Source organism: Triturus cristatus, chromosome 11, assembly GCF_964204655.1.
Source record: "Triturus cristatus chromosome 11, aTriCri1.1, whole genome shotgun sequence".
Classification (NCBI taxonomy): domain Eukaryota; kingdom Metazoa; phylum Chordata; class Amphibia; order Caudata; family Salamandridae; genus Triturus; species Triturus cristatus.
In genome coordinates this window covers 401272311-401290266 of record NC_140594.1, presented here as the reverse complement: position 1 = coordinate 401290266, position 17956 = coordinate 401272311, and the positions used below count along the sequence as shown (strand labels likewise).

The 17956-nt window shown below is 44.0% G+C and overlaps 1 long non-coding RNA gene across 1 annotated transcript; it reads right to left on the bottom strand.

Moving 5' to 3' along the window:
* Positions 1-13136: 13136 nt before the first annotated feature.
* Positions 13137-16779, bottom strand: LOC146784303 (uncharacterized). The gene is made up of 4 exons (XR_014970859.1): positions 16720-16779; positions 15240-15588; positions 13444-13637; positions 13137-13363 (listed from the first exon to the last, which is right to left on the bottom strand). It is a non-coding gene; the product is annotated as an uncharacterized LOC146784303 (long non-coding RNA).
* Positions 16780-17956: the final 1177 nt, after the last annotated feature.

The window sequence follows — 17956 nt, the reverse complement described above, 5'->3', positions numbered from 1 at the left end:
AAATAATCTTAATTCTCCAAATTTGCCTCGAATATCCATCTGACCAGGAAAGGGTTTCCAACTCTACTGTGATTGAACCCAGGTGTCCTTGCTAGGTGTGACATGGAATGCAGAGTCTTTCCAGTGACTCACTACCCCTCCATCTCAATGATCCGGATCCCTCCACTTCTAGATTGACTGTTTCTTTAATTTAGCTGTCCTTCCCTTTGCTGTGAGAAGGGAATGACGTTTTATTTGCTGCTATGTAAGCCTGTGTGTATTATATGTGCTTCATAACTTTTAATTAGAGTTAGACAAACTTGCACATCTACTGAATAGTTGCCTCTCTTCGTGTCAGTGAAGGTTACGGTGCTGCTTCCACCATTACTACACCCGTACTGTGCAAGAGAACTTGTACTGACACTGGCGGTTTTGTAAATGATCTTTGTGTGGGAGAAAAATGTGCAGATGTTGCCTTGCATACATCATAATATAACCACGTTACACCTGCCCAGGAGTGTAAAAGGAGAAATTGATTTAATTTTCCCATTAAAGTATACAAACACTGACAAGAATTGTGGATACGTTCTCAGTGAACCACAGTACCTCTGCTACGTGATTTTACTGCCTCATGATAATCTTGGCCAAGAAGTGCAGTTATTCCCATCCACACGTTTATCAGAACATCTCTTACGTATTTTTGAAGCTGGAGATCTAGGAGTTGGCCCTATGAAGGAAAAACCCCTTCTGTCCTACAGGTTCATATTCTGACACAGTTGCCCCCAAAGACAGCAAGAAATGTAGTCAATTACCTGTCTGCACTCTGCCTTTAGGTACAATTTCTTTACATATGAGAATCTTTCACAAACTTGCTGATACATGGATGCAGTGCACAATGACATCTTCACACATGTTGTACAACTAGCCAGTTGCATATAAGTGTGCATCACCATGAATCTGCATAATTGAACTGGCATTTGAAATATGTATTACACGTATGTTGTACTGATTGCAGTGTAGGCTCTCTCTGTGCAGACCTAGCTTAGTGATTTATGGAGTAGGTAGGGCAAGCAGATATTTACAGAGGGCAAGTAGATTTCTGTAAAATTTTGTCCGTTGGCCAAGTAGATGTTTGAAAACTGTCCACACCCCTGTGGCAGTTACGACACTTTACGAACTGCAACACAAAAGGTGTGGTATACCTGATAACATGCCCCTGCAATTTACACTACGTAGGCATGACAACCAGAAAAGTTAACATTAGAATCGGGGAGCATCATAGTAACTTGAGATGTGGCCGTGCGACAACCAAAGTATCAACACACTACATTGAAGAAAAGCATACAGCACGTGACTGGTACTCGAACAGATAAATAACAGTCATTTCAGAATCAAAACTGTTGGAAAAAGAACAAAGATGGGTGTTCAAACTTAAAACGCATACAGATGGCCTGAATGACAACATTCCAAGAGGCCAGTTCATTAGATAAAACCAATGAATGAACAACCACAGATGCCACCCACTCAGACAATGACCTGTTGTGGCCTACATTAAAAACGCCATGTATATGATGTATGAAAAGTACAATCAATACTACTGGGTGTACAGGGTAATAGCGCTCATATGGTAATCACCTATTACTACACTGCGTCATACATTCTGGTGCATCCAAAAAGATATTGGGGAAGGGTACACCCTACTTCCCTAAACTCAATCCGAGGATTGAACAAACACTTTTACAGACTTTTCGGAGCACACAACTTACAGTGCATTTAGCAATTCAAGCGAAAAACAGATCCAAACACAATTCAATTGAGCTCTAATAATCGTCTTCTTTTAATCTCGTTAGTTCCAATCCCTTATGCCAACGCGTTTCGCCGTGGTCGGGAAAGCCTACGCTTCCTCAGGGCTGGAAATAATACAAAATGCACACTTGTAATCACACAATATGGCATTAGTACTTGTGCCATAACACCCAACTTATGACAACCATGTGCAGAGGACTATTCAAATCTATGTTTCGTGCAGAGCAAAATATACATTGTTATTTACAACACTTTTCAAATATAAATCATTCAGATTGCATGAAAGAAACATTTTAAAATTCATCTAATTCGAGGACTTAATACACCTAATTTAAGATCCAATAGTGCTCGAACTGTTGTGATCCTAATATTCTAGATATTTTGCCTAACCCATGTGAAGGCAAAAAGTAAATTCATTTGCGTCATGTTGGCACCAATACCTTTAATTTCTCAAGCGCGTTTCTGTATACCAAAGATGCAAACAAGAAATTGCATAGAATAATTATTCTGACATTGAGGGATACACTAGGCAAGAGTATGCTAGTTAACACATACATATTAACCACTAAAGTCATCAACAAGAATCCTACCTCTAAAAGTATCCGTCCATGTAGTATCCACCAGTTAAATTTCTTTCAAAGTTGGAAGTGCTTCAGCTCTAAGCAAACCAATAATCATCCATTTAGTATCACTAGGCCACCAGTTCGTCAAACTCATAATTATTGTAAACAATTTTTCCTTTACCTTTCCACAGGATTAACCAGAGCTTATCTGTTCCAAATCGCTATATATTGTAATTATGGCGTCCCACTCGTAACGTTCCAACACTCCCTATAGTCCAGATAAAATAACAGGACGCCTGAAAATAAACAAAATAATATCGTCCATTACTCTTAAATCTCTAAATCTTTCGTTAGAGAGCCTGTATCTGACAAACTAACCACGTCTTACCTCTCTGTGACCACACGTTACTGAACCAGAGTATAGGCTCATGACATTCTTTTTGTTTATGTTTTTGTTTTTAAAACATTTAAAGAAACTGCATTGTTATTTACAATGTCAATAGCTTAATCACTCAAATGCGAGACCTATTGCATTTGCACCCACAACACAGAGCCACCCACACAGAGCCACCCACACAGAGCCACCCACACAGAGCCACCCACACAGAGCCACCCACACAGAGCCACCCACACAGAGCCACCCACACAGAGCCACTCACACACAAATAGAGCCACCCACAGAGCCACCTACACACCCACAGAGCCACCTACACACAGAGTTACCCACACACAGACCCACCACGCATAGAGCCACCTACAAAAAAAAAGCCACCCACACACAGAGCCACCCACACACACACACAGACCCTCCCCCACAAACACAGCCACCCACACACAGAACCACACACACACACAGAGCCACCCCCCCACACACACACACACACACACACACACACACACACACACAGCCACCTCCACACACACAGAGCCACACAGTAACCTCAAAATGTAACACATATTTACTTTTTGCTGGATCAACTGACAAACCCCTCAACAGGCTCTATGAAGATTAAGATTATGAGTAATTATTTTTTTTACAACAGGAAGTGAAGTATAATTTGAAGGGAGCCAGATCCTAAATCTGAGAGCAAAATATATCCTGTTTTATTAGAATAACTGGCCAGACGCTGCTCTTAACATGGTTTGGTAAATAGAGTGAACCATATTTGAATTTAAAATTAGAATGCTAATTGCGGACTGCTCCGGTTTTATTACTGCAGTTGCAGAGTGAAGTTCAAAGCACCAACGCAATATGTTTTCGTATTGCTACAGGAGCCCTGGTAGACATTGTGACACCAGTAATGCGGATAAATCGAAAAAGATTGCTTTACTTAAAGAAACGACACCAACATAGCTTCCTATGAAGGACACGGGTATAGATAGTGGTCCCATTTAAAATGCACATTGTACAGAAAAAGAGTAATTTAAAACGCAATATATTTTCCATAATAATTCCGGTCACAAATTGCGCCAGGGTTCGAAAGCAGAGAGGCATTTCGGTTAAGAAAGACGGTACACTCGTAGTAACGCTGAGGGCAATCCCTGCTTCTTCGCCTCGCTTTTAAACGAAACCCTCCTCCGGCAGACCTGCTCACGCGAGTCCGAGGATCCGGAGCTTCGTACAGGCCTCGGGTAGGCCGCGTTTCTCAGGCAACGTCGGCGCAGCGTTGACAAAATAGTGACCGTGTGGAGGTCACGGGGCTGTCAAAAATACATATTTCCATTTTCGGGGGGGTGAGCCTGCTGGTCTACCGACAATATTTTTCTACAACTGTAAATGTCTAGTAACCAAAATGGAGACTACAAACACGCTCCTCAAACCGGACATACCAGATAAAAACTCCGAGAGGCGGAACATTGCCGCCATCGTCAAACGTTTAAAACGGCATTGAATATCTCATAACGAAACACGTAAATGCCCAACTGCCACACGTCTAAGGAGAAGAAAATTAAATCCCACTACGACGGTTCCTTTAAAATCACCACAAAATAAAGTACTACCATCGAGGGTTTTCTTGATATGGGGAAATGTGTGAGACTGAGGTGTTTACTACTTTACTACTACTAAATTCGGTACTGCCAATCACCAAAGCACAATATGTCAATTCAAAGAGATTTCTTAAAACGCTCATTTTGAGAGATTTAAGCATAATAACGAGCCTCGGTAACCAACTTCACACGGAAGAGCACTGAGAGGTCGTTTAACATTGTGACAGATTTTACGCAAGGCGGATGTACCATTCGCATGAATGCCCCAGCCCACAAAAACGCACACATGCACGTTATTTTTTGAGGGAGAACTGCCGGGAACACGTCGTGTTCTGTTTTTTAGACTGCGGAGGGTTAAGAAAACAAGCGGAGGGGCAGAAACAGCCACACCGGTGCAAATACTTACTCGATAGGGTGCTCCGGGTCATAGTAGTCCCCCATGTTCATCGGCCGCAGGGAGGGAGAGGAGCTGCTGCTTCCGGGGGCCTGGACACATCCAGCATGGGAGAGAGGAAGAGGGAGGGGTGAAAGCAGAGCAGCTAAACACAGGAGACGAGCCACTTAACCACACGCACGCGAGGGGGTCACTATTAACGGCTGCGCATACAGTGCCACCACTAAGAGCTGAATGCAGGGGGCTGGACTGGTTTTACTTACACCTGAACACAAGTGACTGTAGCGACTATTTACAACTACACAGCGGAAGAAGCTCTCCGTTAACAATTGCATACGCGAAAGGGCACCAATCACACCAGCAACTCAAACACACAAGGTCTGCAGTCTAAACAGCAGCACAGTGTCACTAGTTGTCGAAGTTGCAACTGCGGCCATTGATTAAAGCAGACAAACACACATGGAGGACCAATAAATAGAGAAAGGAACAACAGTATTTGTGTACGCAGCCGAAATTTCAAATAATAGTAGCTTCGCACAATGCAAGATTAGCGACTACATAAACCTCACAGGGAATAGAGGGGCACACTTTAGAATGGAGCCAATAATGGGGCCTAGTTACAAGGACAAAGTACTCAGCGTCTTGTTTACATACAGAAAACGCTGGCATGCCTAGAAAGAGTACACATGCTTAAAGGGAAATGCCCACGAGAGATCTTTCTGTTCCAGATAGTAATTCTCGTACGGAAGTTACAGGTTTCCCAGCACCTACGGTGGAAAGGGCACCCGTGTAAGGCTTGTCCCTTCCTGCAGCTTTCCTTTTGCTCAGCAGAGAGGTCCTCCTCCTCACCCTGCAGTGCACACAGAAACGGAAGTTGTAGCAAGCACACCACTGCCTTTCTCCGAGGTGAAGCAGAAATGCCCCGGAGAAAGGCAGCGGCATTTTCGGATTCGGGGGCGTGTTTTTCTCTCCTCTTGCCATTGGCTGGAGAAAAAAAAAACCCCCAGCGAAAAGTAACGAAAAAACACGCCCCCGAATCCGAAAAGGACGGGGCTTGTTTTGCGAGACAAGCCTCTTCTCCAATGGCTGGCCAGCATTTAAGAGGCCAGCCAATGGAGAAGAGGAGAGGAGAGGGGCGGGTTCAAGCCCCTCTTCTCCAAGTCATTAAATCTCGCGAGCGAGACTGCGCAAGCGCAGCCTTCGCTAGCAGAGACCTAAAAAAGGGGATGGCAGCCACAAAAAACTTGAAAGTAATTCCCATATTTATAAATACATGAACTACCCTGTCTAACGGAGAAGTAAATCACAAAGGGAAAAGAATGAAATCTGTGATAAAGAATTGAATGCTTACCCATTAAGAGGCCTCGAAAATTCAAGTTAGAAACGCCTACCTTCAACATGGAGTTGTTTTATTCCCTATATCAGAAACATTTTAATTCTGTTAGCATGAAGTCATCGGATTAAAATTTATCATGTACCCTAAAAGGGGTGACTTCGGAAGTAGAAAAGGGTTGCAGCCCGTACTACCGGCACTCAATGTCAATTATCTAGAAATAAAACCCAAAAGAGGGTATCACAAGACCCAGCTTCGGGGACGGCTTGGGAGAACTTGAGTAGGCATAAAGGGGGATACATTCTCTCTACTTCAACAAACACATTCCCAAAAGTATCCCATCACCCAGCCGGTTGGAGAGCTGGACTGGAAGTAGGTTTACTACTGGTATGCTACCATTGATAAATATGCGACTACAAGGGCATGTCCTTCCTCCCCACCCAAATGGCTTTAACTTTTACAAGGCGAGACCTATTGCATTTTCAATGCTTGTTTTGAGCAGCTGATGTAGCTCAACTTAGTTCCGAGTGTTGCCAGAGAACATTTTGTTACTGCAGGAGCATCTGTATGGAAGCAGAGTACCATAACGAGGAGCAGAGGGGATGTATATATAGATATCGGAGGGGGGCGGGAGCGGCAGATTGCTGGGGCGTTTAAAGGGATTTATTTTTAATGAGGTTGAGAATGTAAATTCAATGTAACTAACACGGGAACCAAGTAAATTCGCTGTACTTCAGAATTTACATGAGTTATATTTATATGATGTACTATGGTCTGATTTCCATAGCTAATAGGTCTTGCCCTTGGAACTTTTAAGTGTTCAGCCAAGCAGCACAGTCTCCTGACATCAAAGTTTATGGTAAATTATTCATGATATACTGGCCCTATTACTTTCAGCCATTAAAGTCCTTTGACAGTGTTGGCATGTGTAGCCTATGGCACTGGTCTCCTGCCATTTATTAAAGTAATTAAAGACCCCAAACTGACTAGAATACCCAGTTTAAGGTAAAATATACGTTTTCTATCAGTCATTAACGCCCTTTTACAGTTTTGGCATTTGCAATGAATGGCATGGGTGGCCTTCATATGGCCATGGCCATTACAATGCGAGTCACATAGCCTCTATGGCACAGATGTGCTAATGCTGCACGTTATTTGATGCCCGCAGACTGCCCAGTACATGGCAGCTAAGCTGCAGGGTGCCCATTAATTACCACTGACGGTGATGCCCTTGGCACAAAACTACATTTGCTAAACCCAGCTATGTTGACGAAGGTGGGGGGTGGGAGGGCTGGAAATGCTGCACCCATCCTCCCACCCACTGCCTCAGCCGAGCACAGCCCAGTGTTCAAAGACTGTGTGCACGGCAGGCAGAGAAGGCACGAAGAGCAGGCGTATTCAAAGAGAGGGCGAGTCCTGCACTACTCAGGGCCAGATTGTGGCAGATCGATAGTTAAAGTGATAGAGGTAAAACAAGAAAGAGGGCTAGATAGACAGAGACAGATCAATAGAGGCAGGCATGGCGATTGATAAGACATACAGACAGATATGGGTACCACAGAAGTTGAGTGGTAAAGGTGGGGATACATAAACACACATTTATAAGACTGAAAGGCACCAATAACATCCAGACTCTTATACTTGTATTATGAGTGGGTGGAACACAGAAACAGATGGAATCGAGGTACAGTCACAAACAGAGCTAGGAAGAGAGTGGAGGTTCAGAAATTAGTGTAGCCAGCAAGGGGTGTGAGAGGTGGAGCTTAGGAGGTAGAGAGCTCGATAAACACATGGATAACTAGAGACACTGATAGGCATAAATAGATAGGCAGTCAGATAGCGACAAGGGGATTCTTGCACCACAGGGTACCCCTTCCTCTCCTCAGCCATGCACCATGCCCAGTGCCCATATAAAACTTAACAGCTTCCTTTACTGCCACCCTAATCTACTTTTACCGTCTTCCCTGTGCCTTTCATTCCTGAGGATGCAGTTGTTTAGCTCCCAGATCAGTTCCTTTTGGCCTCTTCTCTCGGGCACATTTTATTGTGGTTTCTGCCTCCCTAAAACCTTTCTTTGATAACATTTTCTGAGAGTGGAAATAGAGAGGTCTCAGTGTCACGAGAAGTCCGTCACAGAGGGACGGTAAAGCTAGCATGAAGTGTGATTCGTGTTAACCAGGGCATGCGGTGCACAGAATGAACAGTGTGTCAGAGACAGGCAGTCCCACCCAAACATGAAATGGAATCGGGCACATCTTTTATTTGCTGAAAGTTAGTGTATCAAGGCACTTTGAACATACGTGAAGCACAATCACGGGCCCCAAAGGTAAAAGGAACGTGTCCTTTGCTTGGAAATATCACGCATTTGGGTCTGTATTTATTTTATATTTCCCTTATGTCTTAAGCCACCATAAAGCTGTTTGAAATCATGGTACATTGTTCCTGCGACAATGTGTTTACGAGTTGGCTGTACATTCAGATGTAGGAAAGTGACACTTTGACAGTTCAGCATCGTCACCTTTAAAACACGAGGACACTGGCAGCTGCACATTTATAATCTCAAGTCAGAATACACAATGCTCTACTAAGTCCGGTTTGGACTCCACACTGTGATCCTGGGCAACCCTTTGCTGCGCCTAACTGAACACTGGTCTCACAGATTAGATGTAGTATCGACACAGGGCGAGGATCTCCTAAAAACACATTATTCACGTTCAAATGTTTCCAAAAACTAAAACCTTACATTGATACAGAAAAGGTACGACGTTAAGAGAATGTTGTTTGTGTGTAACAAACAGGGATGGAGCACTCATTTTAAACAGGAGTGGAGAAATTAAAAAAATCTATCTTTATTTATTGAGTGGTTTTGGCACTAAGATAACAAGCCTTGCTACAGTGTGACCCGGTCGTGGACGAAGAGAAGAGGGCGGTCCCAGGATCACCTCAGCCCTGTGTGGAATCTGCAGAGTCTGACCTGTGCACTGACTTGTAGTGTTACCATTGCAGCCAGACACGTGCAACCTCTACGCGTCTTATGTGAGATAAGGGTATGTGTACAGCGCACAAATGCTTAAAACGATTCTAGGCGCTAGTCTTGAAATATGCCCTACTACTGAGAACCTAGAAACGAAACTTCTTACACGTGATCTTAAATACACTGAAGTCCCCTCCCCACCTAGTGAGGCGTAATAAAGGGGGCTGCATAGCTCGCACCCCTCCCACTCCCCCCCCCCCCCCCCAAATGCCGGAAGTGTCACGAGGGGTAATGAAGGGGCTGCACAGTGCGTACCCCTCCCCCTACCCAAGAACCGCAAGTGTCACGAAGGGTAATGAGGGGGCTGCACAAATCGTTCCCTCACACCACAAGAGCTGGAAGTGTCACGAGGGGTAATGAGGGCTCCACAGCTCGCATACCCCCCCCCCCCCCCTTCCCCAGAACCGGAAGTGCCACGGGGGTTAATGGGGTGGGGGGGGGGGGGGGCTGCACAGACAGACTACCCACGAGCCGGAAGTGAGACCCCAGAATAAGGTTAGCATAGAGTGGCCTCCAGCGCCAGTGATCGCCCCGGGGGTCCAGCGTTGACGTCTGGTGAAAGCAATGAGGGTAGACAGTATGGGGGCTGTTTTTTTAAAGAAAAGAGGCACTCGGTATAGCGCCTAGAAGTCTAATACATTTAATGCAAAAATAGCTTGCATGCATCGAAATAGGTAACGTCAAAATGCCCGAGCTTTCCCCGTCAGCTGGAGTAATGCAGCGCTAAAATCTATATATTTCCATGCTACTTGCATGAACTTTGTCAGTGTGAGTAAATGGAAGCATCGCGCTGCGCAGGCGCGAATCCACAGGTAGGCGCTAGTGAGTGGGTGCCGGGCTTCCCTCTGGGAAGAAAGCAAGAAGACCTTGGACAGCTTTGATGTTTCTCGAGTTACGGGCTGTTTCTACGACTTCCTGTGATTAATAAAGAATGTATGTATTTATCTGTTTTTATACAGTGCAAACTTTACCCTAAGGTGTCAGAGCACTTTATATTATAACCAGTTTCATTACATAAGGACTTCAGAGGACATGGATTACGTAACAGATACGACACAGCTAAACTCAAAATTCGCATAAGAATGGTAGCTACCCGCGATAGCACATGAGGTTAAAGCTCTAAAGTGAACACATTTGAAAACTAATTAAAGACTTGTGCGCGAAGCACAGTGCATCAGGTCAGGTCGTGTTACAACCCGGTTCAGTCCTGCCGTATTATGAACTATACCTACGTGTATTTCTTGACCCGGATGTGTTGTACTTCTTGCCCCACATGTGCCGCGATATTACAGCAGATCTGCAACCAGAAATCGGGATGCGTGCATGCATGAGAAACCGGACGTTATTTTCCCACTGTTAAGCATCACACTAATGGCTCATGGGAGGGGTGTGGACGAAATTGCCCCGAAAGGCATCGGGCATAAGAGCCACCTGCGTTACACCAGGAGACACTCCCTTCCGCCAGGCATAGAGAGATCAAGTGATTTGCCTAGAAACACCACACGCCACACGTCGTTTCCGTGACTCAAAACAGACCTCCCAGACCCGAGGGAGACTGCCCCAGCTACTAGGCCACATCCCCACCACTACATTGTCTCCAAATCACTTCCTGTCCCCATGCCCACCTTTCCTCACCTTCCCGCAACTCCAGCCCCAAACGTAGATTCACATCGGTCTCACCAGACATCCCCGTGCTATGACTTCCCGCAGCAAAAGATGCAGACGCCAGACAGAGGAGCAACGGGGATCACGCCATAAACACCACCGCCTTTCTCCGAGGCGAAGCAGAAATGCCTCGGAGAAAGGCAGCGGCATTTCTGGATTCGGGGGTGTGTTTTTCTGTTCTCTCCTCTTGCCATTGGCTGGAGGAGATAATGAGAAAAGTAGCAAAAAACACGCCCCCGAATCCGAAAAGGACGGGGCCTGTTCGGAGAGACGAACTTCTTCTCCAATGGCTGGCCAGCATTTAAGAGGCCAGCCAATGGAGAAGAGAAGAGGGGCGGGTTCAAGCCCCTCTTCTCCAAAACATTAAATCTCGGAGCGAGACTGAGCAAGCGCAGCCTTCGAGCCGAGACCTAAAAAACGGTACCCAAGAAACACCGGGCACACGAGGGCCGTAGACAAACACTGTGAAATGTTAAAAAGAAAAGGAAACTAGCTTGGCTCCTGCCTAGCCTTACTAAAAAAAACCGAACTCTTCGCATGTGGGACCATAGGCAAAACATTGTCCCTTCCCGCTCTCCATTTTTAAGAAAGCACTCTAACGGACCCCAATGAGAGTTCCTTTCGTGACCGCCATGTTTGAAGTAGACGGTCTAGTGTTTCGGGGGCAGATGTGAGAATGCAACGTCCTTGCGCCCTCGCAGAGGATCAAGCAGACCAGCCGGCTCTGCATCGTCAATATGCGGCCCTGGAGGCAGCAGTAAATGGGTGGCCAAGCTGAAGAGAAAACTTAAAGCGGTATGATGGACTAATTCCTCTATAACAGATTGCTGTGGACCCGCCTCATACTATTTAAACTACACAAAGCAGATATCGAACGGAGCCTTCGAGTCCACTTATCTATTTTTTTTTTTTTTTTTAAACAAGTGTTACTATCGAGATTAAGTAAATAACGTTCCTTTCCTACTACCGTTCTCTCCCTACAGAGTGTGACTATAGTTCTCCCTCTCCCCTGGAGGAACCAAGATGTGAAAACAAAACATTATACATGTTCATGATGTGCGTCTTATTATTATTTATTATATTTTATTCTAATTACTCTATACGTACGCATATCCGAAATATTATTCACAATCACGATTTGTTGAACATTGTTTTACACTAGTATGCTCACTGACACATAAAAAAAATGCTTTTAGAGTCACCGATCGTACCACTTGGGGGTGCTCACTATAGTAATTGTTTATCCTCAACGCCAAGGAACAAGCAAGCAGCCACAGGGCAGCAAAGTCTAACTCTTCTTATTTTTGTAGAAACCAAGACAGTGGTCTCCAGAAGGTGGCAAATGTATATACCCAATAGCATGCAATAATTGTGCTTCCATTAGAATACTATAGGAGTGATGCCAAGGAGTTTAGTTCCTTAGGTCCTGATGAAAAGCCAATAGGGGCACGGCTTGAAACAGGTTGACCCTTTAGGTACATTGAACTATTTTCTAAATCTTCCCCCTCTTAACTATACCGACTAGAGGTCAGAATACATGGAGTACATCTACTAGCCAGGTATTTTTAAAGATGCACCACAACCCCACACTTTTAACACCACTTCTTTATCATTGTATAGTCAACCAAAGTGATCCCGCATATTTTCATAGGTCGCAGCACGCCCCATTCCATAGCTGAACGGGATAGACTAGATGATGAAGCATGCCACCAAGGGGTAGCCCTGGTGGGTGATTACAATTTTTCTTCAAGTGGAGAGTTTTTGCCGAAATTTCAAAAAGCCGGGTTCCCATTTTTCAATGTAAATTTAGTTAGGAGGACGAACCTAGTTTATCCTCTAACTCACTCTTCATTTTGACATATAGTACAGGCAGCGAACAGCTGTGGCAGTTTTTCTAAAAACACTTTCTTGAAATCTTTTTCTCAGTGAGCATTGCACATCACATACAAACCCACCCCCACAAAAAAAAAAAAAAAGCTACTTTTTTTGTCCTCATTTGCCTTATTAAATTCGACCGAAATCTCCAGACATTATGTAACCAACCGGAAAGCCTTTGAGATGGCAGCTTTGTGGAAAAAGGGAGTTTTATCTACTTCGTCCTCTCCCCAGGTGGCTATAATCATTGAACCCAACCACAGGGTATAAATTTGTTCCTTCTTAGATAGACTCTGTACTTATTTTCCAACTCCCCCCCTCAAGCCATACACAGTCATGGGTTCCCACAAATTGGCCACGTTTTGGGGGGTCATACGGTGAGCGTCCAAACTATAGATGTAGAGGATTGATTCCCACCAGTCTGCTTTTGAGGTTTACAAATCTGCCTTCTCCCCAACAAAATTAGATCAAAAATTAATTTATTTTGGTAGTTCATATGCTCTCCCCCATCTGGTGGCAGCCCATAAATAATCAGTTCTAAGCTTACCTGAATTCCAGTGTGCAGGACATCGTTCACAAAGTTACACACCTCGTTCAAAAATTCTTGGATTTTAGGACAGGACAGAAACATATGGCCATTTTCCACCAGTCTCCTGCCGCATTTCTTACAGCAGGGTTCAACAGGGACCCCCAGTTTTGCCAGCTTTTTTGATGACCAGTAGACTCTGTGGCAAAAGAAAAGATGGTTTCGCCTCAAATACGCTGGTTTAAAACCATACTATATAATGCTTGAAAAGATACTTGCCACAGCTTATCAAGATTCGTGCTCGGCATTATCTCTCCCCACAAAGAATTGGGGTCACCCGGTCTCTTTTCTGAATTATCTATGATTAGGGCATACCATGTTGCCAACAGCTTCTTTTGTTGTGTGCTCTTAATCAGATGTTCTTGTAGATCATTGATATCCTTTGTGTCTTCTCCAAGGGACCGGGACCAACTCTGCAGTTGTAAAAAATTTAATTTAGAAGCAGTATTATTAGTTAAGTACTGAAGCTTTACCCAAGAGCAGAGTTCCCTTCTGGAAGTATCTGCCCCCATGCATTTATATCTGCTTCCTACTTTAAGCTCTCTGCTAGTCTGTCCTTCAGGCATTCTGGGGAGCCTGGTGAGTCCCATATTGGAGCATACCTGCTGTAATATGACAGATTTGTTGTAAGCCGAATCTGAGCCCATAACCGGGACGCTGCAATTAGCACTTTCAATTTAATTGTTTTGAAAAACTTCTGATCACCATATTTGTACAGACATTTTGTCCCCCCCCCATTTCCTACTTCTTTTAACATGGCCTCCAATAAATGATTGTTCCTAAACCCTACTCTTTCAGTAAGTAGAAGCCTAAAGTTCTTTAATTGAAAGACCCATGCATATAGTTGCGAGTCTGGCAAGGCTATCCCCCCTGTGTCATATTTCCTTCTTAACTTCCGTCTTGCTATTCTTACGCCCCTGGAAGCCCAAATAAAAGAATCTATTTTACTATGTAGTTTCCTGACCAGCTCTTTTCAAAGTAAAGTGGGATCATATTAAAAAGGAAGGTACGTTTCTGGAGTATCGACATCTTAATTAGGTTAGTTCTTCCCAGTATCGTCAACGGGAGATGGGACCAACTTAGTAGAAGTCTATTTGTTTCCTTTAGAATTTCCCAAATGTTTCATTCTGCCAGCTTCTCCAGGGTGGGAATAATCTTTATTCCTAGATATTGTATTTCCCTTTGTATCAACATGTGGTTCTCTTTTATGTTCCGTACCATTGCCTCAGGCTTAGATGTGTTATCCTCATACCCTGCTACCTTCACCAAAGAGTCTAATATCCTCACAGTAGAGACCAGGTCTTGTGTATATACCATAATGTCAGCGTAAAGGGATACTTTCTTTATCCACGTGCCATAGGAAAAGGGGACTATCCCTTGTTCCAATCTTATCTTTTCAGCGAAAGGTTCAACGTACAAGTTGAAAAGTAATGGGGGAGAGGGCACCCCCGTCTAGTTCTCCATGTTATCTTAAAGCTTGACGTAAGACTCCCATGCAATAAGATCTGATGGGGACCTATAAATACCTTGTATGGCCTTACAAAATGTATTGCCCAGATTGTAGTGGTCCAGCATAGTAAATATGTATTGCCAATTTACCCCATCGAAGGCTTTGGTAGCGTCAAGTATGATAATCGCAAGGGGCACTTTATTTTCTATTGCCAGATCTATTGTACCCAATAATTCATGACTCAAGTGGTGCATAGATCTGCCTTTCACAAATCCCTTCTGATCTTCCACTATCAGCCCTTCCATTACTCTGCTTAATCTTTTTGGCCAAAACACTTCCATAAAATTTATAATCACAGTTTAAAAGTGAAATTGGTCTGTACGACTCACAGCATTAGATCTTTCCCTGGTTTTGCAACTAATGTGATTATTGCCTCTTCCCGGGATTTTGGAGTGGAGAGCCTTTCCTGCCAAATCTCTACAAAGAGCTGCATCATTACCGGGGTGTGACAGGGAGATCGAGACAGAGGAAGAACAACCTATTCCCTGGCATTTTCTCTGCTCACCTGCATGCTCTTCTTCCCTGCAGCCCACCGCCACGGAAGACGCTCCGAGCAAACAGGAACCAAGAGGACAGACAGATTCCAGTGTCAGAAGAGAGGACGCTCATTACGTGATACCTGTGCAACCAATCACCAGGAAGGGATGACTTTTTAAACCCACGGAACGGGAAGAAGGGTGGCTGCTGGAGAGAACCCCGGTCAGAGAATCCCTTTGAAAAGACAGAATGGAGGTAGAGGACGTCTCAAAAAACATGTGAGGACCAGCCCAGACCCATGTACTTCCTCAGCAGCAGTTGGAGGTCGTAAAATCCCCGAAGCTTCAACCATTCCTCGACGAGGAGCCTCGATAGACCTGGAGAAAGAGAGAGACACTGAGACAACAGGGAATTGGAGATACCAGTTCACGGCCAGTCTGCAGCGGCGCACTAAACACAACACTACATAGGCAACAGCGTTTTGAGAGCAGCTAAATAATGTTACAACAGCGGTGAAGAGCAGCGCCCGGCCATGCCCCCGCTAGACAAGGTTGTAGCTCAAGGATAGACCAAAGGGAGCAGCATGGCCGATCACCATATAATCAGGCCCTAACCAACAGGATCAGGTCTTCTGTCTACCAGCTTCTATCGGCACTTGAGCTCAAGCAAGCAAACCTAGAAACTCATTTAAAAAAAAAAAAAAAAAAAAAAAAAAGTGCATCACTAGACAAACTAGGTCAACAAAATTCAGAACATCAAGAGGAAATAGGCGCAGCACAGTCACATTCATAGAGTTACAGAGCTCATCTTAAGAGAATCCAAAGGAAAAATATGACATCGGGCAGAATCAGGTGGAGGCTGGGGCAGAAGACCAACAATTCGAACCGAGCACCAAAAAGACTAAACTCAAATAAACCTGTCAAAACAAAAGAACTGTGCCATATGCCAAGTACCCCTTTCATATCACCAATACTAATAATGTTTTGGAGAGCAGATAGAAGTGGAAAAGAGAACTAAAGCTCTAGATTCTTCTTTCTCAAAGATCCAGGTGCCACAATCTATGCAATGCCCAGAGAGATATCAGGACTTCAAATGCCTCTAGCTCCCCAGGGGACAGTCCACAGTATAATCTTAAAAGAGAAGCAAAAGGATACCTTACACAATCTAAGCGATCAACTGCATATTCACAATCAAGACTCAAATCAAAGCAAAAAAAAAGTGAGTGACAAACGCACATATTCACATAGCAGAATTTGTGATCATAGCTTCTTACATTTCAGGGATAAACATCAAACTGGACAGACTAAGCAATTTAACAACAAGAGTTCAATCTATTTACTCACCACTATAAGGACCCTGTACTTGTGGACCTATAATCGACAAACTGAGTTTCCTAGCAGCAATAATTGAGCAGATAAGTATTAAAAATGCCAGTTTAGCTACTAGTGCGTCTACTGTCGCTAAGCAAGAATAATATCTCAGACCAGTTACAAAGCAACTAGGCTCACCTGTAGATGCACAGCAGCTGATGGAAACATCAAGCGACTTACAAAGACAGCTGGAAACAAGGCCAGTATTGCCAGAGACCTAGCAAACAATCAGAAAAAGTAATTACAGAAGATCATAAAACAATTAACCAATCGAGAAGACAAAAAAAAGCGTGAAAGAAAAGCAAGGAATAAAACACTATAACTGGTAAAACAGCTGGCATTTAAAGTATTTCCCATATTCAGCTCAACTAGGGAGGGTAAAACTAAGGTCAGCCCAACCAGGATTTTAACAAGCACTGAAGATACTTCAAGTAGAAACCAAAAGGACTGGAAAACGGAGCTCGATATTTTAGAAGAGTCAAATCAAAGTAAAATCGATGAAGAATGACTTCCAAACCATTGAGGGTATGGGCCACTGGAAAAAAAACATCACCCATTTTTGAAAGGATCAGAGAGTACAACAGTGACGGCCGCCGGGGAAGATAACACCAAAAAGAAACTGATAAGCCAACAAATTCAGGCACTAGATGGAAGGTTGGCACAAACACCGATAACAACCTCAATAGATATTATTACCCACAGAACAAACTTTAAGGTCAATAACCTTCTAGAAAGTGCAGCAAAGAAAGAAGTCTCCAATTTTACAAAACCTCAAGACACTCAGAGTGGCGGTACCAGCCAGCAAGTGCGTCCAAAAAATGCACGGGAAAGAAGACTGAGCCAAACGGAACGTAATACATGAGCACAAAGGGATTCAAAAGGCAGATTCGCCTCTAAATCACATTTCACCACTTAGTGCAAGAAAGGGCAGCATGTCACCACAAGGAAACCTCAGGTTCCACATCCAAAATCACAATAAGTCGAGTCCTGCCGAAGACAAACAATCAGATAACCCAAGGGGAAAAAAATCCACGAGCAAGAAATTCAATGCAGCAAATAATGTTAAAACCAGAATACGAATCACATGGTATGCAAGCCATCCCAGATAGGGGTAACATTTTAAAATTGATAGCAGAAATCCCAGCGGTAAAACACTGAATCCACAAACCTTCTGGCCGTACAATTTCTTCCAGCAAGAAAACAAAAAAGCAATGAACAAACACTAAGTGCATGGCAGACAGAAGTAGTCCAGCTCATTTTTAAATTTACACAACAATTTGAAGCAAACCAACTGCACCATGCTACCCCCGACGCTTTACCCTAAACCCATCCCACAAAGTCAAACAAGTGTCAATATAAACAGAAGAGAAGCCTC